A 14,778-nucleotide genomic window follows, 5' to 3' on the forward strand; every position below is an offset into this window, starting at 1 on the left:
AAGAAGGGCAGAAAAAAAGAAGTTAAAAGAGAGGAGACCAGACAGAATACAGAAAGAATGAAAGAAAGAGAGAGAAAAACAGAAAAAAGATCTCCAGAGAGAAGCACACAGAAGAAGGTTAGAGGAATATGAAACAGAGAGCACGAGAGAGAGAGCGAGAGCATGAGACAGAGAGCACGAGAGAGAGACCGCATGAGAGAGCGAGCATAAGCGCGAGAGTGAGTGTAGGAGAGAGAGAGAGTGAGAGCAAGAGAGAGAGAGAGAGAGAGAGATCAAAGTGGGTAGGGATGCCTTATTGTGCAGTGCACTGCTCTCAAATCACACTCATACATTTTTAAATGCTGTGCTAAGTAGGTTAAACCCCATAGGTCCCCTTTACATAGCAATGAACTCGCTAATTTAGTCGTGCAGGCGCATGTAACTACGTGTGTGCGTTTATCCTATAGAATGTACATATACTGCATACACACAGTTGAATTTTAGTAATGCCAGTTATCAGTGTGCGCGATCTACAAATGTCCAACAGGCAGCATGTGTGTGTCTTTCAAAGCACATGGCCTATTTGTGGACTGTGCTGATACAAGAAGGCCAAAAGAGTCGACACTCAAGGTGCAAGTGCATTGGTCATGAAAAAAAGCCACATTACTAAATGTGCGAAGAAGAACAGAGCTGAAAACCACAGGAGTGTGCGCTAACCACAAACAGCTGCACAGGCTCCAAGAAGCAGGACTGGCGAGTGGAAGTGGTGCAGCAGGGAATGCCTAGCAGGCTCGGAGGACCAGGGCCCTGCATGGAGAGATTAACAGGGCTGAAAACAGGATCAGCACACACGGGCTAGTCCCAGCATGCACTGGGACCTGAACGGAGCTGAAACCCTGTGGCAGCTCTACTTCTTGGAAAAGCATCTTAGCGACAGCCCTAAGGCTGGAGGAGGCGACCCTGCTGTGGAGCTACGGCAGCAGGTGGAACCATCTCGAGGCCCACTGGAGTGCATGTTACAAGACCCATGATCTCCTGATGCGAATGTGCAGGCCTGTGGGGGTTACGTGCTGTGCAGCAAGTCTCACTACTGGTGGAGTTCATATGCGGTGGGATTATAGTGAAGTGCAGAGACGTAACTAAATAGCATGAACGTGAACTTGTACTGTCCCCAAAAGGGCCAAAATATGGGCTTATCGAACGATAAATACAAATCATGAGCTTCAAATCCATTTCTAAATTTGATTTCTTGATTTTTTAGTTTTTGTTTCTTAGACAGAGAGGCAGGAGTAATCCAAAGGAAGCCGTAATGACATAGGCCTTGAACTGTGACCTTTGTTGTTTTAAGTAGGAGGATGTTTGCGCCAATTTTACAGGCACCCCCCTCTACACACACACACGCGGTATTCTCCTTTACTCCTTCCAAGGTTGCCTGTGGCACTGGTCTGCATCTCACCTACATGCACTAATGGATGAGAATGTCAGAACCAGTGAAGCATGAAGCCCCGAACATTCATGTGCATGCGTGTGTGCGTGTGGTGCGTATGTGCGCGCGCACATGTGTGTGTGTGTGTATGGATGGATGGCAACTGTCAGCAACAATTACTCTTGGCATTATGTCTGCAGGAGGCTTCCATGCCAAATATATTCCACAACAGGAAAATGACATATTGCAAAATACAGACCGCCAACAGCTGAAGGTAAGGATTGATACCATTACTGCATCTCATATTTGTGTAGGGCTACATAAAGATAATCTCACCATTATCCATTAAAAGCTGTCGAGGTTGGATATTTAGACAGGTCTGGCGTCGTGCGCTTATTTGGCCTAGATCCTCGATGTTGATGATTGGGGCCGCAGTGATTCATTTGATTGGCTTTATTTATGGGTTCAGTCCTGTCATAGTGTTGCAGTTCGAGTCTGCGGGGTACGACAGCACGGTCAGCATGCATTTCCAAAGCTGCACGAACGGAGAAAACCCCACGGCAGCTGCTTTCCCTGAGCCTGTTCACTGCACGTTATGTCACTTTGTGAGGCTGAAGCGATCTGGACAGGGCTCTCCTTCCCAGAGTTCCACCGTGGTGGGATGGTTCTAACTCCGGCGCAGGCCCTGCTGAAACGGTCAGAAGCGTAGAACTTTCTGCAATTCAGAGTCGACGGGTATATCTTTCTCTGTGTGGTAGCAGTGGGGCCAATGGATATCTGTGCAAAGACTTGCTGCTCCAGCAAATTCCTCAGTCTGGACTCAATCAGAAAAACGTGAAAGGCTTGAGGTGAAGGACAACATGTAGGTGACATGGGGGGGCACTCTGGCTCAAAAATAACAAGACTACCCTTAAAAGCCTGGCGTGTTTGACAGATGATGTGCTCGGTTTACAGCTGCATGTAATTCCTCTTTCACCACTGTTTTATCATTCCTTATGGCAGATTAATGAATCCAATCACTGAAGCAATGATTTAAAGATTTAACAGGTTAATAAGGATTGCAGGAGGCCTGTGATCAAACTTATTGTGCATGTGAACTCATTGCTGTCTCCATGCTAGTCTTCCTCATTGTGAGTACTGGGCTCGGGTTATCTAGTCTTAACCATAAAGGCACTTTAATGGTTTTATGGACCATAAAGATTTTTCGGCTCACGCCAGACCAGTCCAACATGGGGTTGGTGTGATGTACTTGTGTGCGATAACTGGAAAGTATCTATAAATGGTCCCCATTTCACGCTGCTTTATTTGGCTTTTCCGCTTTTTTTCAGTAAGGGTGGTGTTTCGCAGGCAGTGCTGGTATTTAACGGGGAATGGTGTTTGCCTGGGTGGGGTCTGGTAGGAAATACTGCTGTCTGGTAGAGTGGTGTTCGGCGGGTAACGGTCGTGTTTGGTAGAGTGGTGCTCGGCGGGTAACTTTCGTGTTTGGTAGAGTGGTGCTCGGCGGGTAACGGTCGTGTTTGGTAGAGTGGTGCTCGGCGGGTAACGGTCGTGTTTGGTAGAGTGGTGCTCGGCGGGTAACGGTCGTGTTTGGTAGAGTGGTGCTCGGCGGGTAACTTTCGTGTTTGGTAGAGTGGTGCTCGGCGGGTAACGGTCGTGTTTGGTAGAGTGGTGCTCGGCGGGTAACGGTCGTGTTTGGTAGAGTGGTGCTCGGCGGGTAACTTTCGTGTTTGGTAGAGTGGTGCTCGGCGGGTAACGGTCGTGTTTGGTAGAGTGGTGCTCGGCGGGTAACGGTCGTGTTTGGTAGAGTGGTGCTCGGCGGGTAACGGTCGTGTTTGGTAGAGTGGTGCTCGGCGGGTAACGGTCGTGTTTGGTAGAGTGGTGCTCGGCGGGTAACGGTCGTGTTTGGTAGAGTGGTGCTCGGCGGGTAACGGTCGTGTTTGGTAGAGTGGTGCTCGGCGGGTAACGGTCGTGTTTGGTAGAGTGGTGCTCGGCGGGTAACGGTCGTGTTTGGTAGAGTGGTGCTCGGCGGGTAACGGTCGTGTTTGGTAGAGTGGTGCTCGGCGGGTAACGGTCGTGTTTGGTAGAGTGGTGCTCGGCGGGTAACGGTCGTGTTTGGTAGAGTGGTGCTCGGCGGGTAACGGTCGTGTTTGGTAGAGTGGTGCTCGGCGGGTAACGGTCGTGTTTGGTAGAGTGGTGCTCGGCGGGTAACGGTCGTGTTTGGTAGAGTGGTGCTCGGCGGGTAACGGTCGTGTTTGGTAGAGTGGTGCTCGGCGGGTAACGGTCGTGTTTGGTAGAGTGGTGCTCGGCGGGTAACGGTCGTGTTTGGTAGAGTGGTGCTCGGCGGGTAACGGTCGTGTTTGGTAGAGTGGTGCTCGGCGGGTAACGGTCGTGTTTGGTAGAGTGGTGCTCGGCGGGTAACGGTCGTGTTTGGTAGAGTGGTGTCTGATGTCTCCAACACTCCCTCCCCTAACAGAAACCCCAACAGAGGACAGATGATTGCAGCAGGTTGTGTAGGAGGAGGGCAGGAAGGACACTAAACTGATACACTCACTCCTTATCTTTCTAAGGTGGAGAAGTCTGCTGACAAACAGTGATAACATCAAACCCTAACCAGTCAATGCGCCCCCTTCTCCACATACACGGTGACAAAGCACCACTGGACTAATGGCTTCTTCCAGTATACAAAACCCTAGACACCCACACCCACACACACCAAATTTACAGTTTTACCACCCACATAGAGTGGATTTTTATATTTGTGTGCCTGTATGTGTCTGCATCGGGAAGGAAAACGTGTATGAGTTTGAGGAATGTGACACTCCTACCACACGAGTGCTCCCCTGGGGACGTTTAACATTCAGCAGGAGACTTCTAGCCAAGGACTTTTGGAAAGAGAGCTTGCATTCAAGGAGAGTTTTAAAAAAAAAAAAAAAGAAAGAAAAAAAAAAAGGGAAGAGGGTCTGGCAACCCTCCAGCCAAGAGAAAGAGCAATGTAGGCCAAAGTAGGAGCATCAAACCCGTGCGGTGTGTGCTGAAGGCAGGGATAGCTGTGGGGAGGAATCTGGCAACCCTCCAGACAGGAGGGAGACAGGGAGAGGGGGATGATTGCTCTGCTGGACTCAGTGGCCTGGCGCAGTTAGCAGGGCCAGGATCTGAGCAGAGGAGGCACCAGGAAAGGGGGTTTTTTGGATACTATCCAACCTGACCACAAGTTCAGCTCGGTGTTGTCGATTTACCATTTACCTGACACACTCTTCCATTAGCACGTTAGAGAGACACAGGAGTGCAATGACCAGCCACTACTGAACCCATGACAACCCATGAGCACTGAACGCATGGTACAGAGCATCTGTGACACACACATACACACACACACACACGTGCAGAAACCGCACAACATAATCTGTTCTCCCTAACAGAAGGCTCTTCTTTGGTTCAGTGTCTTTTTGTTAAAGACATCGATGTTCATTATCATTCGCCATTAAAGATGCACAGAAGAGAACTGGAGCAGAGAGAGAGAGAGAGAGAGAGAGAGAGAGAGAGAGGGAGAGAGCAAGTGAGAGAGAGAGAGAGAGAGAGAGAGAGAGAGAGAGAAAAATGAAAGTCCAGAGCTCAGTAATGGCTTCCTCTTCCACATTCCCTCATCCATTAAGACATCTAAATGAAATGAAAGAAAATGAATTGAGATATTGCAGAAGCACACAGTAAAGGAGACACATGAGAGAGAGGGAGAGAGCAAGTGAGAGAGAGAGAGAGAGAGAGAGAGCGCAAGCCATTATTGAAGCCATGAGCTAAGAGGAGGCAATAAATCGTTAAACTAAATGAGGTCCATCACCTTTCTGAAACAGGCTGTGCTAAATGGACATGTTCATCATGCATGTACAGGGTACTGAGGATGCAGTGCAATTAAAGCAGGACACACACAGACAGGACGCGTGCATACACACACACACACACACACACACGTGCGTGTGCATACACACACACACAAACCCACACGTGTGCATACACACAGAGACACACACACACAGACACTTGCACACGCCCAGACACAGAGACACACACTCGCAGGCACACGGCGTACATTCCTCAGTGGCTAAAAGCTTCGGCACGCCGCGGCTTTGTGTATGTGGGAGAAGAAAGGCCTCCGATGAGGAAGAGACAGACTGAGACAGCAACTGGGAGAGAGAGCTGACAAACTGGGGGAATGGTCCGTCTTTGGATTATGATTCAAAACGACAAAAAACCTGTCCTCCAGACCAAGGGATTTCCCCATAAAATGAGACCACCACCACACACAGTCAGACATTAAGAAAAGACCGCCGGCACTTGTTCACGGTACAGGCCACATTGCTGTGGCGGACGGCCTATGACACTCTCTCTAACGTAAGCCCACAACTGCCTCATCCAATGAGAGGAGCAGGGGAAACACATGCACCCCTCATTTCTACTGCTATACGGAGTGCGTTGGGGTGTGAGAAATGTGGGTGCAGTGGGCTGCGAGTATCAGAGGAATATGTGAGTGAGACACTGAAGGAATGAGAGTGAGTGAGTGAATGAGTATGGGTGAGTAAGAGTGAGTGAGCAAGTGAGTGAGACTGCATTAAATGAACAAGAGTAGGTGAGTGAGGGAGTGAATGAATAAATGAGCGAGTGTGTGTGTGTGTGAGAGAGAGAGAGAGAGAGAGAGAGAGAGAGAGAGTGTATATTAATGGATGAGAATGAGCAAGTGAGTGACTGAGTGAGCAAGTGAGAATGAATGAGCCAGCAAGTGAGCCAGTGTGTGAGAGTGAGTGAATGTGTGAGAGCAAGTAAGAGTGAGTGTGAGGGTGAGAGACGGAGTAAACGGATATCTGTCAATAGGTATGAATGGGGCAGCGATGGGGCCGATATCTGTGCCCGAGCGACTGTGTGTGTGTGTGTGTGTGTGTGTGTGTGTGTGTGTGTGTGTGTGTGTGTGTGTGTGTTCTTTATTTATCCCAGTGGATGATCTCCTGCCTGATCACTCTGCAGGGTGCACGCTGTTCCCACACAGGCTGGTGGGCTGGGGGTATTTTTAAAACCCCCCTGCGTGAGCACGGCCAGCTAGAACACAGCGGTTATGTCTCTCGCTGGTTCCCGTTTCGTACAAACGCAAGTGCAGTACACGTAATCCTGTTACAGTAGCCCTCACCAACCAGGCCACCACTACAGGAGGGAATAAGAGAGAGGGAGGGAGGGAGAGAGAGCGAGAAAGAGAGAGAGTAAAGGAGAATGCATATTTCATTGTGAAGGCTTAATGAGAAGATAAGAGGAAGAACTTTAACTGGCTGAGGCTGTAGGAATGTTGGAGAGAAGCTGCGCTGAGGAAGGACAAAAAGCAGGAGTGAGAGAAAAAGAGTGAGAAAGAGGGAAAGGGGACGCGAGCCGCACCGTGCTCCGCTGTGGGGAAGAACGCCATATGCAAACGCATTCTGCAGCAGCAAATAATATTGGATTCTGGGGAAATCCATCCATTACAAGACACCATGAGGGGGGTAGCAGAGCTGGGTGGGGGAGCTGGTGATAGATAGTAGTCTGAGTTTTAATCAGCACTGCGCCTCCAGCTCCCTCGGCCTGCTGAGAGCACGATTATCCATCACCCAGTGCATGTGAGCACGAAGGGCCACTCTCCACCCCCCACCCCTCACTCACTCACTCACTCACTCACACTCCCCCATCCCTCCAACGGCCACTGGTCCACGCGCACACAGAAATGGCGTGGCTGTCAACTAACAGCTTCTCTCAATATGCTTTCTGACCAGCAAGGCTCACTTATAAGTGAAGATAAGAATGCGCTCAAAGGGAGACTTTAACCACACACACACACACAACTTTTTATATATATATATATATATATATATATATATATATATATATATATATACACACACATACATACATATATATATATATATATAAATTTACATATACACATATATATATATATATATATATATATATATATATATATATATATATATATATATATATATATGTGTATATGTAAATTTATATATATATATATATATGTATGTATGTGTGTGTATATATATATATATATATATATATATATATATATATACACACACATACATACATACATATATATATATATATATATATATATATATAAATTTACATATACACATATATATATATATATATATATATATATATATATATATATATATACATATATTATATACATATATATATATATATATATATATATATATATATATATATATATATATATATATACACACACACACACACATACATACATACATACATATATATATATATATAAATTTACATTTATTGTGTATGTACTATTTTGAATATCTCTACATCTTTTATTAGTCATGCAGTTACTAATTACTGTTTATAGTTCTGTATATCGGCTGTTGCCGGAGACGGAGTTCAGCGATGCTGTGTCATTCCTCAAGTCTGCTCGGGCTAGGGGCCTTTCGTATGGTTTGGAATGCGGCCTTCCTAATGATGCCATTAGCAGTGACGAGCAGGCATACCGCCATCAGGGCCAACACAGCAAGAATTGGAAAGGCAAAAGGTTACAAGGTCAGCTAGTGAACTGACCTCTACGGCCTAGTCCGGTGAATATGCTCAGTGTGATGTGCAGTGGTTGAAAACCTAGTGGAAACCACAGGGGACATAAGGAGCCCCCCACCCTGCACACCTTGGAGCAGCAGGTGGAGGTCTAGCGCTAGATATGTGCAAATACTGAACTGTGCTGTGTGTTAGGCCAGCATATGGACAAAAATACATTCTTGCAATTAGATTGCTACATATTGCAATTGTGTCATGTATGGCAACGTATTAAAAAGACCCGGGTGAACCTGGGTGATTCCTGAAAGCCCACATAGAACACCTGAGATTTTCCAAAGCACTCACGGCAATCCATAAAAAGAAAATGTGATTGGTTAGAAGGCTCATTTGCTTCTTGCCAACTTCTGTGGCATCTGTGATATCTGTATTACAAAGGCTGGTATCGCAATACCAATTAATATATTGTGCAGCTCTTCTGCCTATTAATATAAGCTTTGGGAGAATGCATTTATTATATAGGTATGTTTCTAAGCACCTAGCAACAGCAACTTCTATGCTAGTTAATACTAGCGTTAGCTCCCTAGTACCCATCAGCAGGGCCAGTGTCATGTCACCCATCACATTTCTTGACGCTTTAAAGAATTTCCTAAAGCATCATCTTAAAATCCACTCACAATGAAGTCAGATTTTCTCCCCTAATAGCAACACTAATTATGTCTTAATACCAGTTCAAAACTGCTCTGAAGTACTGTCCCATTAAACATCTCCAAACCACTGTTCACTATTCACACGCTGGAGCGAAGCGGTCAGGTGTGCGCTCCTCATCTCCGTACCAGCAGTTTGGGAGCAACGTAAGCGGCTCTGATATCTCGATTTCATACCGAGATGCAATAAAGTTGCTGTAATCCCAGATGCCCTGTGACCAGGGCTGGCACAGAGCCAGCGATCTCTCCCACTGCGAGGAACACGGGCTCAACCAACCTGTTACAACAGCCCGAACGTGCCTGAAATGTCCTCCAGTCATGTAGGCAAGCCAAAAAAATAAAAATAGAGCTCAGCGCTGGGTCACACTTCAGGGATACCAGGGCCATGAGCGTGCGAGGACACGTTACACTGAGCACACTCAGTGTATACGCGCAGTCTAAGAGTTGGTTGGTTTCTTTTGGTTCTGCGGTTTGGCACACTTATTTTTAAAGTGCAAAAATGCAAGGTTCTGTTTTGGACCATCTATATTATGTATATTGGGTGAACCAAATGTGATATAGTACACCAATCCCCCACCCCCCCCAGTTCACGCACACACCATTTATTCTCCATCGCACAATAATTGTCGCGCACTATTCTGAGAGGATATTTGGGTGCCGCACTGAGCTACGTTTGGTCATATTCCACGTTTACACTTATTGTATCATATCAGTGAACTGCGACTCAATGGCTATAACCAGTCCACTGTAACGGGTCAGACTGCCCTTCTTCACTTCAGGTGTGGACAGCATGCATCTGCAGCTGGAGGCCAAGTCCTCCCCGACACCAACACGCCACATGGCTTTCCGTATGCTGACCGTGCAGAGCGGCATATTCATATGCTAATAGGTTTGCAGTTTGATATTTTTATTGGCAGTTAATTTAAACACAATGTACTGAAATGTTTTTAATACACTGCATTTTAGGTGTTTGATCACAGGAAAGTACAAAGTCCCATTAACACTGTTCATCATCATAATGATTGGACGCAAATATAACTAACTTATAAAAACAAATGTAACAGTTGCTGTGTATTCGTAACAAGGATCCTGTCGGCACACGCATCAGCGTGTGCCGAGAACCAAACAGTTTGTCATACCAGCCCATAAGCTGGGACAGAGTGAGACTCCTCTGGGGACCGTTCACTCCTAAACCTCCTAAACTTCATTTGAACTTCACGACGACGTGCTCAGGTTGAAATAATAAATGTGCTTGTGTCTCCAAGCCTGATCCTCTACCATGGAGCAGGAGAAAACAGAAAGGAAAAGTAAAACACACACACACACACACACACACACACACCCAGTCACACACCCACTCACCGACACCCACAGTCTGGACTGGAACAGATATGTCTTTTTTTTATTATTAGAATCTGTTTTTTTATATCAAGAGGCTTGCCACCGGTGTCATGATTGAGAAAACCATTCGAGCGCAAACACAGGAGAGTAATCACATGCCAGTCACCGAGACCTCCTTCTTCTTTTGAGTTTTCCCGTTTGGGGTCGCTACAGGGGATCCTTGATTCCCGTTTTGGGCTTGTCACGGCGCGGATATAATCCCACCTCTACCTTGAAACCATCCATCACTCCCAGCGTGGCCTCATACCACTGTCATGCCGCCTTCTTGCGCATCCAGATCCGCTCTCACATGTCCTCTCTCTCTCGGTGCTCTGTCCTCTATCGAAACTTGAGGAGCAGCCGTGGCATCTGTAGCGCTCCTGCTGTGAAACCGGACTGCTGCTCACTAAATCATCACCTCTCTGCTTAATCTGGCCTCCACCGGCCTTTCCCTTAGTTTTGTGCTGAGGCTGATCGACTTTAAGCCTCTGTAGTTACTACAGCTTCTGTGCTTCACCAGTGCACTTCCCCTCCACTCCTCAAGCATCCTCTCACCTTCGAAGATTGTCTTAAACGATACGGAGAGGAACTCCGCTGCCCTCTCTCGCAAACATTCCCGTGCCAGCAGGACCAGCTGCCTTTCTGCTCTTCATCCTTTTCATATCCGCCCTCACTTCATCTTTTTGCTAATCCCCCACACTTCCTGATTTGCAATTCCTGCATCATTCAACCCTCTCTCTCTCTCCCTCTCCCTCTCCCATCACAGTGCTCCTTCCACCTTCTCAACATTCTCCTCGCTTGTCCACACATTTCCACAACCTTCCCATCTCTGGCCAAGCAGTATAAACTGCTTTTCTCCTTCCTTAGCATCCAGCCTCTCAAGCCACTATCCATACACCTTCTCTTCTGCCTGCCTATCCCACTTCCTCTGTGTACTTTTCCTGTGCTTCCTCATTCCATCACTGAGACTCCTCGTCTTCCTTCCCCAAGATTAAGGGTCTTGCTCGGGGGCCCAACAGTTGCAACCTGGCAGTGGTGGGTCTTGAACAGGCAACCTTCCGATTACTACTCAAGTAGCTGAACCACCGTAGGCTCCTCTCTCTCTTCTTGAAATAAGTATTAAACACAACCATTTTCATCCTTTTCACTAAACCGCCATCATCTGTCCTTCCTCTCATGATCACCCCTGTTCCCTTCACCAACATGCCCATGAAGGTCCGTTCCAATCACCACTCTTTCCTCCTTGGATACGCTCCCCACTGCTTCGTCCAACCCGACGTGCAGGGTTATGGGCGGTGACGACGTTCGTCGTCACACCTTCCGATTCCACCTTCATCCTCCTCACTCTGTCCAACACTCTCCTGCATGTGTTTAACACACTCCTCCCTGAGAGAGCAGCCTGAACGGCCCTCCATGCGCACCTCCCTTCCACCTGGTCTCTCGCTCCCACAGTGTATCCACCGGCCTTTTCTCCATCATATCAGCCAGTTCTCTCCTTTTGCCAATTGTGGTGCCAACCTTCAAAGTTCTGGTTCTCACCTTCACCCTCCTGCCAATCAATGAGATAATATCATCATATCCAGGCTCTGCCCCTCGGCCCTGGTCAGCCAGCGGCCTTCTCTGAGGAGCGTTGCAGGATGAGCGCAGCCTGGCAGAAGTGACCTGGGACTGCAAGTAGGATTGGGAGGAATGGCAGTAGGAGGGGGAGGGGCGTGGCAGTAGGAGTGGGAGGGGGCGGGGCGTGGCAGTAGGAGTGGGAGGGGGCGGGGCGTGGCAGTAGGAGTGGGAGTGGGCGTGGGAGTTGGAGTGGGAGTGGGCGTGGCAGTAGGAGTGGGAGGGGGAGGGGCGTGGCAGTAGGAGTGGGAGTGGGCGTGGCAGTAGGAGTGGGAGTGGGCGTGGCAGTAGGAGTGGGAGTGGGCGTGGCAGTAGGAGTGGGCGTGGCAGTAGGAGTGGGAGGGGGAGGGGCATGGCAGTAGGAGGGGGAGTGGGCGTGGGAGTAGGAGTGGGAGTGGGCGTGGCAGTAGGAGTGGGAGTGGGCGTGGCAGTAGGAGTGGGAGTGGCAGTAGGAGTGGGAGGGGCGGGGCGTGGCAGTAGGAGTGGGAGTGGGCGTGGCAGTAGGAGTGGGAGTGGGCGTGGCAGTAGGAGTGGGAGTGGGCGTGGCAGTAGGAGTGGGCGTGGCAGTAGGAGTGGGAGGGGGAGGGGCATGGCAGTAGGAGGGGGAGTGGGCGTGGGAGTAGGAGTGGGAGTGGGCGTGGCAGTAGGAGTGGGAGTGGGCGTGGCAGTAGGAGTGGGAGTGGCAGTAGGAGTGGGAGGGGCGGGGCGTGGCAGTAGGAGTGGGAGTGGGCGTGGCAGTAGGAGTGGGCTCCTCTCCGGTTACCCTCCCATCCTTTTTCAAACCTTCCTCCTTATCTCACTACAGACTCAAAGTGACTGAGAGCCAAATACAGCTGCCCATGCAGTAGTTACCTGCAGCTTAGACTCCTCCAAATCCTCTTCAGATATCAACTTCAGAAGAAAAGGTTTCTCCCATAAAAAAGCCTGCACAGAGAGAGAGAGAAAGAGAGAGAGAGAGAGACAGAGATACTCAGGTAACTACCTGTGTGTGCGCGTGTGTGTGCGCGTGAGGGAGAGAGAGAGAGAGAGAGAGAGAGATACTCAGGTAACTACCTGTGTGTGCGCGTGTGTGTGCGCGTGAGGGAGAGAGAGAGAGAGAGAGAGAGAGAGAGAGACAGAGATACTCAGGTAACTACCTGTGTGTGCGCGTGTGTGTGCGCGTGAGGGAGAGAGAGAGAGAGAGAGAGAGAGTGTGTGAATGTGTGTTAAATATGTGTGAATGTTCACAAAATTTCTCCTTAATTTCAGCAGGCATTTAGAAAAGAAAATGACACAAATACTCCATTATTCATGGCCAGGCTGGCAGGCTGAGACTGGAAGCAGAGTGAAGTCTGCATGATTTAAACCATACTCTCTTATTAATATCCTGCCGGTGTGGGGCCCTTAACCTTTAGAACAAAATAAAAAAGAACCCAAGAGAGAATGTGAAATGACTCGTCACCCCAAAAGCACTGTGTCCTCGGTTTAATCTCGCATCTTCATTTAGCACTCCACCCCAGTGCCTGGACTCCTCCCTGCTGGGTCTCATCACACCCACACAGGACGCATCAAACCAATCAAGCGCCATTTCTGCAGGTGGGACGTCATGTGGACAGGCTAGCACTGGCTAGAGCAAAACAAGCAACTCAATCGTAAAACAGATTTTTGTTTAATTGTTTCGCTGAGGTTCCCTACCCCATGTTATATTATTATATATACACACTACATGTATGGATGTATGTTGTATGTATGCACTTCCAAGATGGACAGACCTATAATGTTAAATACAACCGCAATAATGTAGCTCAAATCTTTGAAAAATCACAAATGATCCAGTAGGAGTTTCAAATACCATTGGACTGTCTCCCTGCTGGTCTAATCTGAGACACCGAAGGAACATCAGCCCTGGGAAGGAGACACTGGGTGGTGGGGTAGGGTGGTCTGACTAGTACTCAAGATAGTATAGGTATTTTGGATGCAAGCACCACATAAAGAATTACAGAAAGAATTCTTTTCTAGAAACGTTTGAACAATCTGAAAATCTTAATTTGCGAGAGGACCGCATGGGGTGTTTGGTACTGTTAATTTGGTGTTTGGTACTGCAGGGCTCTCTTCTGCTTCAGTGTAACTTGGTTAAGAACTACACTCAACAGCAGATTCGGGGGAACCAAACCAAACACACAGAACGGCCGCAGAAAGGCGTTGTGTGTGGTCGCATGGTGACCACAAACTCAACCAGCCCTTTATAGTGAAGAAATCAGGAGGGAGAGAAAGTGTCTCAGCTGGGGTCTTTTCCCCGACAGCACCTCAGAACAGCTGGTTGAAAGAATCTTTCATCATCTTTTCAACACAACTTTGTCCTCCACAAACGTAACCGCAGTGTTTCAGTCACGAATTTAAGCCTTGTTCTTCAAACACTGTCCCCAAAGAATCTCACTCTCAGGCTTAACCTGGATCTGTTCCAGCTCGAGTGGGTTTGGTACACGTCAGCGTTGAAGAGCACCACAATACGGAAGCGCAGTCCAGTGTGGTGACGCGGCATTAAGGAACGGCCCTGGTGACATCAGGATGTGGAGCTTGGCGAGATCATCGGATTTCAGCAGTACTGTGGTGTGAAATTGGGCATTGTCATAACTGTACATGCTGCATAACTGCAATATAAGTTCAACATCCAAGTCTTCATGCCATTTCAAAAATATGTGAACTAAACCATATACTGTCATTATATAGGAAACCATATACTGTTATTATAACGCAAAAACATTTGTCCTCAGCAGGAAAACATAACAAATTTTTTAAGTATATATGACTCCGTGCATACAAAGTTTTTCCCACAATATCCTGACATAATACACCCCCCCCCCCACACACACACACGTCATCCACCCTGATGTGACGTATCTAGGAATAAAGGATAAATGAATAAATGAAAAAAGGCCAGAACATGATAAAAGGGTAAACAGAAATGGGGGCCTAACCCACTGTGGTAAGGGGGGGCCTAACCCACTGTGGTACGGGGGGCCTAACCCAGTGCTATCTTGTACATTTCATTAAAGCATGTTTAGATCCCTATTAAACCGAGTGGATGTGTGTGTGTGTGTGTGTGTC

General features: G+C 47.9%; 1 protein-coding gene across 3 annotated transcripts in view; it reads right to left on the minus strand.

The window, feature by feature from the left end:
* rarab (retinoic acid receptor, alpha b) overlaps positions 1-14,778 on the minus strand; it is a 71,787-nt gene that overhangs the window by 41,763 nt on the left and 15,246 nt on the right. Inside the window, exon 2 of one of the 3 annotated variants that reach the window (XM_081711371.1) lies at positions 12,544-12,615. The exons of the other annotated variants lie outside the window; for them this stretch is intronic. The gene's annotated coding sequence lies outside the window, so the exon portion shown is untranslated. The remainder of the gene's footprint in view (positions 1-12,543; positions 12,616-14,778) is intronic. 3 annotated transcript variants of the gene reach the window in all.

This window comes from Electrophorus electricus, chromosome 3 (assembly GCF_041902795.1).
Source record: "Electrophorus electricus isolate QZ-2024a chromosome 3, ASM4190279v1, whole genome shotgun sequence".
NCBI classification, from domain to species: Eukaryota; Metazoa; Chordata; class Actinopteri; order Gymnotiformes; family Gymnotidae; genus Electrophorus; species Electrophorus electricus.